At 36.1% G+C, this 12,502-nt stretch overlaps 1 protein-coding gene across 2 annotated transcripts in view; it reads right to left on the bottom strand.

The window, feature by feature from the left end:
• LOC145688400 (uncharacterized) overlaps positions 1–12,502 on the bottom strand; it is a 484,478-nt gene that overhangs the window by 156,681 nt on the left and 315,295 nt on the right. The gene's annotated exons all lie outside the window — the stretch shown is intronic.

Genomic DNA, 12,502 nt, shown 5'->3' with positions numbered 1-12,502 from the left:
ATAACAAGCTATAAAAGAATCATAAAAAAACATTCATAAAGGTATAAAAAGAACAAAAGTTGCTTTTGTAGCATAATCTCTTTGAGTACTGAATGGGGAATTTAGGTCTGAATATAATACGAATATCATACGGGAGTGAAACGTGATAACCCACAAATGTGTTTTCATCAATATTTTACGAACACTTACACTTTTACGAACATTTTTCGTTTCTTGATTTAAACCAATTATTTTCTTGATGATAGTTTTCTAAGTTGAAAAAAAAAATGTTTGATACAGATATCGTAGTTAGCACCACTGCTGGGAGGTTCACTGAGCAGTGTCTCAGGTGGCAGTAGAACTACAGCCAAGCTACTCTGAAAATCCCGCGAGAGAACGTGTTGGTAATTACCTGCGAAAGAGACAGGCCTCTGCGCTTATCGAGTTTCGTTTCTACATAAAGAGTTTCTCTCGAGACCTTCGATATCGATTCGATATGTCAAACAAATAAAGAGCAAGTGAACATAGGGGCTGATTCCGTACTAACTTTACTTAATTTTGCGGACTCTAACGCAACGCAAAAACTGGGACAAGCAATTCTGAAGGTACCACGCCTATTATCGCAAACTAATGCCCCTTTCTTCCATCACGTTCTTCCCATTCAAGAATCTTCTATGCCAGTGGTCTTTTGAAAATTAATGGATTATTAAGGAACGAAGACCAACGCCTGTGTTGAAAATAGTGCAGAGTGCAAGAGAATTCTGCATGCATTGGTACACTCCGCATCAAAAAAATTGCGACAGCTAACGCAGTGCAGTTACGCTACCCAATATACACCTTCTTATCTCATAATCGTGTCAGGTAAAGAGACTCCCTCTCTCTCATCTTTTCTTCTCTCCCATACTAAAATTAGCTAACAACAGAAGCGCAATTCTGATTTCAACCTACACATGTATTAGTTTCGATAAAATGAAATAACAAAAGCGAGACTAAACAAGATTCATAAGTTGTTGTAGAAAGAAGCTGAAACACACACAATGAAAAGTTGAAACCAATGGATGTCTATTATACAGAGATTCCGAAATGAAGCAGAGAGAGAAAGATAGAGAGATAGTAGAAGAGAAGAAGGAAAAGAAAAGAGAGAACACATAAAACTGTGGAATTCAAACGTAGTAAGAAAATAACCTAACATTATAAAGTTCCGTTTCCAGAAATCCAACACTAATATAGAAAAACGTTGGTTTTTACATATTTTTCAGAACTATTCAAATATATAGAGGATGCTTTAAACATTCATTATGTCACTTTCATAATGGATAGCATACTCAATTTCAAGTGAAACTGTAGATCTCCGAGACACAACTAGGATAATGTCAAAAGTTTAACACAAATGCTTTGTTTCCACGTAGTTCAATTGCAAATTCGGTAGTGTTCATTGGACGTACTGATCCAAAATAAATTCTAATATACCCAGTAGATATCGTTGGTCATATCCTCCGTTTCAGACTAGTAATGTAATATGAACAGCAACAAAAAAAGGAAAATAAAATAAAAAGAAAGAAAGAAAGAGAAAATTGAAGAGTACGATTTTACTGCTATATTTCTATCAGAAATACCCTATATTTAAAGTTTAAACTGTGACGTAATGAAAAGTTACAAATGTTAGAAAGCAAAAGTTCATGTTCCTCATGATGTAGCATGTTTCAAATTTTAACGTGAATAAAACATATTGAATTATAGGATGGAAACAATTTTTGTGTCGAGCTAGTATAAATAACATTCTGTTTTCAAATAAACAAAGAAATTACCATTTTCTAGTGTTTTCAGAAGATTTATGTGTTCGGAACATCCAGCATTGATTCCATCTCGTCCGGATATAACGTAATTTCACAGATAGAATGACCACGCTAAGACCTCAAACGGATCACCGTGTCATAGGATGATGTTGGTTAGGTTACAGACCACCACTGGGTCGAGGATTCAAATCCGTAGTGACCCGGTAATTCTACTGAAACTCGGTAATCCGGAGAATAAAAAAACAGATTTCACTTATTCCCCTGCGTTTAAACAGTATTTCTGCCAGAGATGACCAGGACTGGAGATGTTATTCTCAGAGCACGAAAAACACGACGCCGAAGTTCCCAGTTAATTAGATTCTCCCGACCAGGTATATCGAGCTCTTGCTCCGTTTTAACTTTGGAACAAGAAGTGCGTGTGTGTGAGAGGGAGAGAGGGGGAGAAGTGAAAGATGAAAAGACAGGATAGGGAAACGTCAAGAAAGAGAGACAGGGAGGACGAATATAAATATGAAACATACTTATCATGGGAGTGTATGATGTAGAAAGCACACACTGTTTACTCGAAGAATCGCCAGGGATGCTTTGTAAGTTATCCACCAGAAGATGAATCTCCGTTTCCAGCCATTATTTTATGCAAAAAAATCATATTGCCTGATGGAAAATCGAACCAAGGTTTTCTATTTGGAAGTCTAGCACGTTACCACTACACCACCGATTGCTTTAGCCAAACTTTGTTTAACAAATGTTGTAGTGTTTCTTTCTGAGATCGATAACACGAAAAGTGTATACTGCAGATCAATGATGTCTTTGGAATGTCCTGGTAATTCCCTTACCCTTTCCCAACCAACATTCGTAAATCGTTTCTATCATACTACAGGTGTTTGTCTCCACATTCTTATGTATTGCTTGTCCAGTATGATAAGTCGATTCTTCACAATCACTGTGTAAAAAAAAAAGAATAACTTTGGCGTGAACAGGTTTTGATCCTATGTTAGATAGCTGTATTATTCATTAGGTCATTACGTTACCCCTACAGAATCATGCTGCGTGAAATTAAAAACCAAATATTACTTAATTTAGCTCTGATCTTTGGAACGAACCAAGGAGCACAACGAAATTCATTTATTCCACGGCCTAGAAAGAAATTAGTGTCCAGTAATAAAGGAGAAACATATAATTGAGGAAAAAATAAATAAATAAAACATATTTTGCAGTAATTTCGCCGTGCAAGTTCAAAAGTACTCAAATAATAATAATAATAATAATAATAATAATAATAATAATAATAATAATAATAATAATAATAATAATAATAATAATAATAATAATAGTAATAATAATAATAATAATAATAATAATAATAATAATAATAATAATAATAATAAATGTTCACATTCACAGTATAGTTGTCTATTATTATTATTATTATCTTTATTGTTATTATTATTATTATTAGCATCAATTACCACTAGAAGCACGGGCATTGTGAACCCCCTAGAAGCACGAAGCATTCAAATTGACTGCTTTTGGTTTTTGACTAAAATAGAAACGAATGGTAACACAGGAAGACTCTTTTATTGACATTCTCAATGAGACACATCTAGAAGTAAGCCTAGAGAACATTATTTATTTTATTGTTTTTATTTATAAACACTAAGGACATTAATATGCAATATTAAAAATATTAATATAATAAATTTAATATCAGTATTTCCAAAAAAAATGAAAGAAACAAAAGATTATTGTCACTCTCAGATTTTAAATTTGGTTGTAAAATAATATTTGCTATGATATCTTTCGAATATATCTTCTGAGTTGAAGATCATTTACAAAGTCACCCACACTTGGAGTAGATAATTCGCTATCGGATCTCTGTAGTCGACATTTGTAGCATATGTCAGTTGTTTTATTTTCTTTTTTTTTTTTGTTTTTTACACAATCGTTCTTGACATTGTTTTTGTTTGTGTGTGGAAGCGCAGCGACATTGACAATCAACTCTTCGGAAAACTTTAGAGATATTGTCATCTACTGATTTTCTTTCCAGCAGCTTCTCTGTACATCTTCCAATAATCAATACGCACAACTCACTGTGTGTTTCTTCACCATTTGATCCACGCTGTCTACACTGAACTTTATCTGATTGTAATACATTGAAGTTTCAATTTTTTCTTGTAGTGTCCTGGTAATTGACACTGACTCACGCATAGAACTCTACACACAGACACTTTTGTTGCTGTTACATTTGTAGACAGCTAATTCATTAGCACTCTGATCGCGGTAAAGATCACAGTGATACAGGGCTTTCAGCTAGTTTCCTTGCACTGAAGAAGTTATTACATTTGTCACATTTATTCATTTCCAGTAAAAGGATTTATCAAACTAGACACTAGAAATTCACCTAACTGTGTCCCAGCATGACGTTGCAAATAATTCTCCAGATATGGAAAACCATTGAGGATATACTTTGATTATACGTCGGCTAGTAACCTGAATTCGATGCCAAATTTATCGGCTTTATTTTGCATATATTGCAGAAATCGAACTCTGACTTTCGTAGGATATAGTTGCTCGTCAAGTTCACATTGTCATGTGGTTTGGAATGTTTTATACCGTTCTCAATAAACTCATCCCACAGTTCCGACTCGAGTGCAAATTTGTTCTCTTGACGTCATGCAGATCTTGTGCCTTTTCATCAAGTCTCAAGCATCAAGTACCGTTTTATTTCACAGAACCAATTACTACTCAATATTTTCCTATAAATTGTGGCCCTGTTGATCTTTTCCACAAGACCCTAGTAGGCATTGCCGAAACACCTCAATAAAAAATAAGACCCAAATAAAATTGTAGTTTTGAAGGAGTTAAAAGTCCATGTCACTGACTGCAGTTGCCTATAAGTTAGCTTCAGAAACTGCGCACTTTAGGATATGCCTCATCATTGATTTATCAAATAGTAAACGAAAAGAACTACTATATTTTTCCTCAGACATTTGCCACTTGGCAATTTTTTTTCGGTCCTGGAACTTCGCGAACAATATTCTGCTTAGATGTACGTCAACGTCACCTTATCAGAAATCCATTTTTTTCTACATTTTTTTTTTCTGGAGCAATAAAACTGTCCTCACTATTGGCGTTGTCTTCTCCATCGCTGTCTTCCTCTTCTTCATCACTTGAATATAAAATGTTCTCTTATGGTTCAGAATCACTCCAGTTTCCATAAACTTCATTCGAATCCTCAGACTCATCTTTTGAGAGATCATGTAAAACTCGAAGTATTTCTTGAGTTTTCATCGTAAAATGTCAATGCACACGGTTCAGCTCAACCAACTCCAAGTGCACGATAACACGCAGATATTGGCCGCATATATCTGAACTAATTTGTTTGACGACCATAAAACACTGAGAGATATCTCATAAGACAATAAAAATATGAAGTTATAGTTGGAACTATGTATTGTAATATACCTAATAAAACAACAAGTTATCTTAAATTTTTATCTCTCAAATTACACTGAATAAAGGTTTCAATATTTCTTTTGCCTAAAAATAAGAAATATTTAATACTGTGATATGTAACACTAATTTTCTATACTCTTTATAAGGCAGTCAAAATGACTGCTTCATGCTTCTAGGTATAACTGACAATAGTGCCTTTGTAAAAAGAAACATAAACTTATTATTAATTCTATCAACTAGTGGACACAAAAATATTAAAAGTCAAAGAATTTCAGGGGTTTAGCGAAAATATTACAGAAGTTATACGAAATTATATTTCTTGAAGCAGTCAAAATGACTGTTTCGTGCTTGTAGTGTTACCCACTTCGTTGGGTTAAATTGAGAGAAAATAGTAATATGTTCCGTTACTCAGTCACTGTTTAGTATTACTAAAGCGCATTTTGATATCGGTCATTTTCGATGAGTTTTATATATCCTCTCCTCACCCTATGCTGTGGGGCACGGCATCTGCAGTGTCATTGTTCATCTCAGCGGGTCAGAAAACTATGAATTCGACACTGATATTGGTTATTTTCATCATTTGTATATGTCTCCCCTCCTCCAAATTGAGGGGCTGAATTTAGAATTAAATAGCGTCAGATATGTCACTGTTAATAACAGCGACAACAAAAATTATAGATTCGCCACTAATACCGGTCATTTTTCGTACTTTTATTAATGTCGCTTCCTCTCTCTATGTCTTAAGTTACACCGTCAAAGTAATACGAAAGAAACCACATCAGGTTCGAACTTCATCTAGGTTGAAAATTGGATCGAGATTGGTTTGGTGGTTCAAGAGTCATTAAGTTTTATTTATTTTTATATATCTCCCTCTCCCATTCCCCTCCTCAAGTTCTTCCGTAAAAGTGAAATGATAAAAATCATCTCAGGCCCGAACCTCAATCATGTTAAAAACTTGATCGAGATTGATCCTTCTTTTCAAAAGTTATCAAGTTTTATTTTTTCTTTTTAACTCCTTTCTCCCTCAACTCTAAGTCGTCAAAGTAAATAGATAAATACCATCTTAGGCCCGAACCTCATATATGTTGAAAATTTAATCGAGATCGGTAGGGTGGTTCAAGAGTGATCAAGTCCCAAAGCCAGTCACTTTCATTTTCATTTTTTAGATATATCTCCCTCTCTCGGACCCCTACGTTGCACCTTCAAACTGAAATGATAAAAGTCGTCCCAGATCCCAACCTTATCTATGTTGAAAATTTGATAGAGACCGGTTTGGTGGTTCAAGATTTATTACGTTCTATTCAAATTTATACATCAACCCTCCTCCTCTCCTCCTCCCACTAAGTTCTACCATTAAAATGAAATTATAAAAAAATATTCCGAGGCCGGAACCTTATTAATGTTGAAAATTTGATTGAGATCGGTCGGGTGGTTCAAGAGATTAGGAGCCCCATAGTTACTTTCAATTTTATAATATAGATTATTATTATTATTATTATTATTATTATTATTATTATTATTATTATTATTATTATTATTATTATTATTATTATTATTATTATTATTTGCGTACTTTTGAACTTGCACGGCGAAATTACTGCAAAATATGTTTTATTTATCTATTTTTCCGCGATTGTATGTTTTTCCTTTATTAGTGGGCTCTAATTTCCCTAGGCCATCGAATAAATGAATTTCGTTGTGCACTTGGGTGCAAATAACGTTACAGGCAGAAGACGGTTCGTCCCAAAGATCAGGACTGAAGTAAGTAATAATTGGCTTTTAATTTCACGTGGCATGATAGTGAAGGGATAACGTAACGGCCTTATGAAAAATACAGTTATCTAACATAGGTTCAAATCCTGTTCACGTCAAAGTTAATTTTTTACAAAGTGACTGTGAAAAATCGACTTATCATACTGGACAAGAAATACATAAGAATGTGGAAGCAAACACCTGTATCATGATAGAAAAAATTACGAATGTTGGTTAGGAAAGGGCAAGGGAATTATAGGGACATTCCAAAAACATAATTGATCTGCAGTATACAATTTTAGTGTTATCGTTCTCAGAAAGGAACACTACACCATTTGTTAAACAAAGTTTGGCTAAAGCAATCGGTGGTGTAGTGGTAGCGTGCTAGACTTCCAAGTGGAAAACCTCGGTTCGATTCCCCATCAAGTATTATGATTTTTCGCATAAAGTAATAGCTGCAAACAGAGATTCATCTTCTGATGGAGAACTTACAAAGCATCACTGGCGATACTTCGAGTAAACAGTGCGTGATTCTACATCATACACTACTATGATGAGTATGTTTCATATTTATATTCGTCCCCCTATCCCTTTTTCTTGAAGTTTCCCTATCCTGTCTTTGCATCTTTCACTTCTCACCCTCTCTCCCTCTCACACACACACGCACTTCTTGTTCCAAAGTTAAAACGGAGCAAGAGTTCTATATACCTGGTCGGTAGAATCTAATTAACTGGGAACTTCGGCGTCGTGTTTTTCGTACTCTGAGGATAACATCTCCAGTCCTGGTCATCTCTGCTAGAAACACTTTAAACGCAAGGGAATAACTAAAATTTCTTTTTTTATCCTCTGGATTACCGAGTTTCAGTAGAATTACCGGGTCACTACGGATTTGAATCCTAGACCCAGTGGTGGTGTATATAACCTAACCAACGTCATCCTATGACACGATGATCCGTTTGAGGTCTTAGCGTGTTCATTCTATCTGTTCAAAGTACGTTATATCCGGAAGAGATATTTACAGGGACAAACAAAAATCTAAAAAAAAAAAAAAAACACTTCATACATGACACGTAAGTTTGACCCTCCACTGTACAACCGGTGTTGCGGTTGCCGAGCGTTTTTGGTTTTCAATGTGTCATGTGGACCTTCCTCTTCCATCAGCAGTAACCAGTTCACCTGTGAGTGTCGTGGTGTGAAAGTGGTGCGGTAAAATGGGCGACCTGACAAACTTCCAAAGAGGCATGATCGTTGGTGCCCGTCTGATTGGAGCTTCAGTGACAACAGTGGCAAATATTCTGGGGGTATCGAAAGGCACTGTGTCCAATGTCACGAGAGCATACACAATTCACGGGCAAACGACGTCTGCAAAGCACAACAGTGGTCGAAAAACAATCCTGTCAGATAGGGACCGGAGGATATTAAAACGGATTGTAGCGCCAGAAAGAAGACCACTGCAATGAAAACTACAGCTGAACTCAATTCCGGCCTACAGAACCCAGTTTCATCGAAAACAGTGCGACGGGAACTTCATAAAAGGAAAATTCATGTCAGAGCCGCTATCGCCAAACCCCTGGTCACAGCTGTAAGTGCTAAGAGGCGTATTCAGTGGTGCAAGGACCACAAGTCGTGAACTCATGAGTAATGGAAACACGTAATGTAGTCCGATGAATCGACCTTCACCCTATTTCCAACAACCGGTCGTGTTTACGTATGGAGAACACTCTGGCAGTCCTATGATACAGACTGTCTGCTCCCAACTGTAAAGCATTGGAGTGGTTCTGTTACAGTATGGGCAGTGATATTGTGGTTTTCTGCAGGTCCCATCATAGCCCTGCATGGAATGATGTATGCTAAGGCGTATGAGGCCATTTAGGGGACCAGGTTCTACCCATGGCCCAAATATTGTTCCCTGATGGTGGTGACATTTACTAAGATGATTTGGCACCCTGTCACGCTGCAAAAAACGGTGAAATCATGGTTTGAGAAGCATGACCAGGAGCTATCACACCTCCCCTGGGTCTCGCAATCACCAGATCTGAATATCATTGAGCCATTGTGGTCTAAGTTAGAAAGGCGTGTTCGGTCTCATTACCCTCCACCAGCATCCCTTAAGGAACTGGGGTATGTTTCGGAGAGAAAATAGTACAAAATTCCACACACCACGATTCAGGAGCTGTATATGTCCATTCCACGTCGGATCCAAGCTGTTTCGGATGATTTTCACACTTTTGCAAACCTTTTGAATTTTTTGTCCGACCCCTGTGTATATATATATATATATATATATATATATATATATATATATATATATATATATATATATATATATATGTACAAGGGCGGGTCCAAGGGGGGGCTATAGGAGCTATAGCCCCCCATTGAAGCTCAGATATACACTGGATAAAATGAGCTTGAATCCTGCTTTACACTGAATAAAACGGCAAAATATGGTTTAGCCCCTCCCTTGATCATATTCTGGTTACGCCACTGTAATATATATATATATATATATATATATATATATATATATATATATATATATATATATATATATATATATATATATATATATATACAGGGTGTTAATGAACTATACCTACAAACAGTAAGAGGTGATTCCTTATATCTAAATAATAGAGAAAAGTTCGTATGAAACTATGGCGAAAAGTGCATAGTTTCAGAGCTAGAGCTGTCCAAAATCGGGAAAAACCTAATTTCAATAGGCACTATTTGGAATTTCAGAAACTGTGGATGCTGGATCTTATCAGTGTAAAGAAAGACACGAATAAACAATCCAAAAGTGCAAATTTTCATCAATTGTCAATAGGTGTACAGGGTATTCCCTGCAGGGTGTAATTCTCAGATATACTCTCAATAGAATTTTCAGATAGAGGAAGTTCGGGTATTATGGAATACCGTTTTTGTTTCGCTTTTAACTCAAGAATTACACATTGAAACAAAAAGGAAAACAAATATACGCCTTACGTATTTGGCTTTATTTACGCGTATCTTAATAAAGAAGATTCGGTACAGGGGTGGGCAAAACTTCTCATTTGTAAAGAAACCACTTTGGAGGGTAATATGGAATAGTCAGGTAATATGGAATACAAATGCTATATAGAAAAGAAATGAGTTTCTGTTGAACATACAACGAATACAGTGACAAAATATGAAAATTCTGAATGCCAAGCCATAACTGAATGTGATTACCTGCAAAAGTCACAAATATAATACTCTGATTCAGGATCGGCACAGTCATTGTGTGCTCACATTAAACATGATGAACGCTGGACCCAAGCTCACTCCTTGTATCATCAGAAAATTTGTTGTAATAAAAAATACGCTTAGCATTGTTGTAATCATAAATGTATGTTTAATTGCCCAATACCGATAGGTATTTTTGCAATCGGAATATCATACGGAATACGGAATAGAATGCTTTTCCTGCAGGTATTCCATATTGCCCTCCACGCCATCTTGGAAACGAAAGAGCTGTTAAACGCATTCGAAGGCGTATAGGGTAATAGCGCTTATGAAACTACCACTCTGTATGTCCAACGTCATAGTAAACAAAGAATTGTTGTTCTATTACATTTCAATATTAAAATACAGGTTGTAAAACACTTATCAGTAAAAGTTTTCAGGAATAAGAAATCAGATTTTCACGTCTACCAACACAACGAATGTCACAATCACAAGGAGACTGACTGTAGAGCATCGTGGGAACGTGAGGTAGTAGTTTCTTTCCTCTCCGCTTGGAAGCAACACATCACAGGTGAGGTAATCAGGTATTCCATATTATCCAACTATTCCATAATACCCGAACTTCCTCTATAACCTGATTTCAACTAGGGTCCAAAGTAGGCAGGAGGTAAGCCTCAACAACAATGGACATCCAATGCTTCGGAGGGAAGGTGTAAGTGTTAGGAACCGGCAGCTCCACGTCTTTTGTATTCGGAATAACGTGTGAAGGAAAACATCGCAGCATGCGTTTTTTCGAGTACAAGAGACCGTGCTTCTGACGATCCTTAACATTTCCGACATCGCGCCAAAGGATTCCGTGTTCATTACTATCAAGTCTTATCGTTTGCCAATTTTGGACCAATCATAAATTCAAAGCATATATCAAAGTTCGGTTGATGGCAAGTTTAGGAATTTCACCCTGCACGGAATACTCTGTACACCCATTGAACATTAATGAAATATGCATTTTTGCATTGCGTATGCGTGACTTCTTTTACGCTGATAAGAACCACCATCCAGTCTCTGAAATTCAAAATAGGGTGTCTTGAAATTCGTTTTTTTTTCTTTCAATTTTGGACAGCCCTAGCTCTGAAAGTATGCAGTTTTCAACATAGGTGCATATGAACATTTTCTCTTATTTTTATGTGAGGAATCACATTTTACAGTTTGTCGGTAAAGTTCATTAACACCCTGCATATATATATATATATATATATATATATATATATATATATATATTGTAATGTCCCTCCAAGCGAAAATTGCTGGTTACCCCACTGGGTACAGGGTGAAAATGAAAGCAAGAGCACCAGAATGAACAAAAACTTCACTGATCGAATATAGTTTATAAATAAGTGAAGAGCGCAAGAATGTTCCCATTTCCCACTTTATTTGAAAGAAATTCTCTTCATTTATGCCGCCTTATTAATTTTCCGCTTTGTGATAAATTTCCCGCCAACGTCCAAAAACGATAAAAGAGTTTACCAAAGCAACGCATGATCATAAACAGATGCACCTTTCTAAGCAATGGTCCGAGCACAGCATAAGATCTACCAAATATACCCAAATGGATATATGGGTCCAAATAAACCCAAAGGGACTTAAGTGTAAAAGCTTTATAGCTTTTTAATTTAAACACCTACGGCGATCATATTAATAATATATGCAAACGTAGTAAACTAAATAAACGTCATGCATGAGAAGTTTATATTATATACTTTAGGAATTATGGAAGATTGAACACGAAAACGGGTCAAAATGGAGCCGAGGACCTTAAGAGAGTTTAGCCACTTTTTCAAAAGTTGTACTCCTGATAAATCATCGTTTTCCATTGGCACCAGGGTACAATGGCGTTTGGAAAAACTGGTACGCGTTTCAACGCGTATGGCGAGGATGTTGAGAAGTAGAATACGGTATTAATTACGGGTTCTTTTGACTGATTATACACCTCACTGAATGTCCACGGCATCGCGACACATTTTTATTTTATTTTATTTTATTTTTATCAGTAATAAATAAATTATAATAGTGTAAAAATGAAATGAAATGAAATAGTTCAGTTTAATGTCCGAAGATTATGCCTTTTTATGCTAAGGAAGACGATGACTAAGGCAAGAGGATATTTATGGAAGAATTGGTGGAATGAGAATGTGGAAGGATACCGAAGTACCCAGAGAAAACCCATGGATACGATGTTGTCCATGAGCTCCTTCTTGGCTAAGTGGTTAGCGTACGCGCCTTTAGCACATGAAACTCGTGCTCGATTCTCGGCGGAA

Source organism: Thermobia domestica, chromosome 6 (assembly GCF_964235325.1).
Source record: "Thermobia domestica chromosome 6, izTheDome1.hap1.1, whole genome shotgun sequence".
Classification (NCBI taxonomy): Eukaryota; Metazoa; Arthropoda; class Insecta; order Zygentoma; family Lepismatidae; genus Thermobia; species Thermobia domestica.
Note: the sequence above shows the minus strand (reverse complement) of the source record. Positions and strands in the feature narration are given on the sequence as shown.